Genomic DNA, 2,352 nt, shown 5'->3' with positions numbered 1-2,352 from the left:
GAAGTTCGAACCGTGCGACACGACACGCACCCACTGGGCCAACTGTACCGCCTTACCATTTCAGCGCCCAAGGTCCCCCGCGGAAGGGGTCCGAGCACGCCATGATGCACAGTGCGCCAAACGCGTGTGTTCAAGCCTGCGACACACTCCCGGGCGTGCTGCTCGCCCAGGCGTGCCGCTGGTACGCGGGCGTCCTGTAGTTATGGAATAGTGTGTAACAAGAATTGGTAGGCACTCAAGAATGTGTGCATCGGTCGGGTTTAAACGTCCGATGCGCCATATGCGTTCAACGTGTCGGTGTTCATGTGTCCTGCAGTTCACATTCTGACGCGCATTTAGCTGCGGTCTTCATCGATCCATGAGCCGAGTGATCCCCTGCCTAGGGTTTTGGTATGTTCAACTGTCTCCTATGTTTTCGTTATGCGCTAGGTGCATCTCTCACAACTTAAGTTCCCCGGACAGCGTAACCGTGCACCTCTCGGTTCCTTCGAAGCCGTCCAGGGTGGACAAGGATGACCATTGGTCTTCCTTCCCATTGATCGACGCGCGATGTGGGCGGCATCGGCGCGATCTTGCACAACTTTCGTTCTCTTGATTAGGTTCTCTCTCGCTCGAGGCCAGTGTTTAAATATGTTCTAGTGGGTCTTTACCTTCGCCCATGTGTCACACACTTTACGCGTTCGATGGCTGCCATTGGGAGTGTGCGCACAGGTACGAAGGCCACTGGCCTACGGTCGCGCACGCTCAATATCGTAGTATAGACACACCTCTCTCGCGGGTCTAATTGGCGTGCGCGGCCCCCAAAAGGTAACATAGCAGTTTGTTCTGCTGATACCGTGTTTCTCTATCTCTCTAACCAACTCACACAACAACATATATGTATTGATCGGTAATGATCCTTCCGCAGGTTCACCTACGGAAACCTTGTTACGACTTTTACTTCCTCTAAATCATCAAGTTCGGTCAACTTCGGCCATGCCAGCTGCAGCTCACGAAGGAACCGCGGAAGGTGTGCCTCCAGAGACCTCACTAAATAATCCATCGGTAGTAGCGACGGGCGGTGTGTACAAAGGGCAGGGACGTAATCAGCGCTAGCTAATGACTAGCACTTACTAGAAATTCCAGGTTCATGGGGACCGTTGCAGTCCCCAATCCCAACTAAATGAGCATTTGGGTGATTTCCCGTTCCTCTCGGAATGGGGGCACCAATTGGCGAGAACACGCTGCTGCTCACATTGTAGCACGCGTGCAGCCCAGAACATCTAAGGGCATCACGGACCTGTTATCGCTCATTCTCACCTTGCTAAACACAAGTTGTCCCGCTAAGCAGGGCAAACGTGGCCGACGACCGCCCGTGAAGGGGCCGCCGGCCTTGACGTCAGGTGCGCCCGGAGGTGCACTGCTGACAGCGTTCTAGTTAGCTTGTTTGAGTCGCGTTCGTTATCGGAATTAACCAGACAAATCATTCCACGAACTAAGAACGGCCATGCACCACTACCCTTAAATTTGAGAAAGAGCTCTCAATCTGTCTTACCTCGATAAGTTCGGACCTGGTAAATTTTCCCGTGTTGAGTCAAATTAAGCCGCAAGCTCCACTTCGTTTTTTTTTTTTTTTTAAACAATTGCAGGTTTTATTGTTCATAAACATTATGTTCTAAAAACAATAGCGTAAACCCACGCTCTTGACGAACGACGTCGCCCGCCAGGGATTTGTCGTGCGTCATTATGAACCCTTTCGGATGTCCCTACCCAATCTCTTTATTAAATTGCTCTTTCCTTTACCCGCATATTGAAAGCGTACGCTAACTGAGTCCGCATGACTCGCTCGTATTTTAACACTTTAGGCTCTCAAGCTAGCTCGCAATCTAGCGATCGGACCATTCCGCCTCTCTGGCGGAAGCCTCCTCCGCAGCTGTCCATCGCCGACCTGCAGCTCGACGTCTTCTTTCATTCTCTCGTCTATTCCGCCGAGACCGGATTAGATCCGCCTCCGTCGGAATGGACCGACGACGGCGCGTTGTCGAGGGACCCTCTTCGCGGACACGAGCTCTCCACACTCGCTGCATGAACAGTCGCCTCTCGTGGCGAACTCTAACCGTTTCAGGGGAAGCTGGTTCTCCCCTGCTCCGCCGAGGGATTGGAGGAGGAGCTAGGCCCTCGCGCTCCGCCTCTACTGCCGCCCGCAGTACCTCGTCATCCCGAGCGGCCAGTGCTGCTGCGACGTCCGCAGCCAGTCGCACACGCGCCCGATCCTCCGCCCTGCCGCGAAGCCGTCTGTTGCGGGCAGACCGTTGACGCGCTGCTCGCGTTTCATTTACCCGTCTCGTGATGTCTTCTACGAAGACGTCTTCC

At 53.9% G+C, this 2,352-nt stretch overlaps 1 non-coding gene across 1 annotated transcript; it reads right to left on the bottom strand.

The window, feature by feature from the left end:
* Positions 1 to 229: 229 nt before the first annotated feature.
* On the bottom strand, positions 230 to 387 carry LOC128307600 (5.8S ribosomal RNA). The gene has a single exon (XR_008287681.1). It is a non-coding gene; the product is annotated as a 5.8S ribosomal RNA (ribosomal RNA).
* Positions 388 to 2,352: the final 1,965 nt, after the last annotated feature.

This window comes from Anopheles moucheti (genome assembly GCF_943734755.1).
Source record: "Anopheles moucheti chromosome X unlocalized genomic scaffold, idAnoMoucSN_F20_07 X_unloc_10, whole genome shotgun sequence".
NCBI lineage: Eukaryota > Metazoa > Arthropoda > Insecta > Diptera > Culicidae > Anopheles > Anopheles moucheti.
Note: the sequence above shows the minus strand (reverse complement) of the source record. Positions and strands in the feature narration are given on the sequence as shown.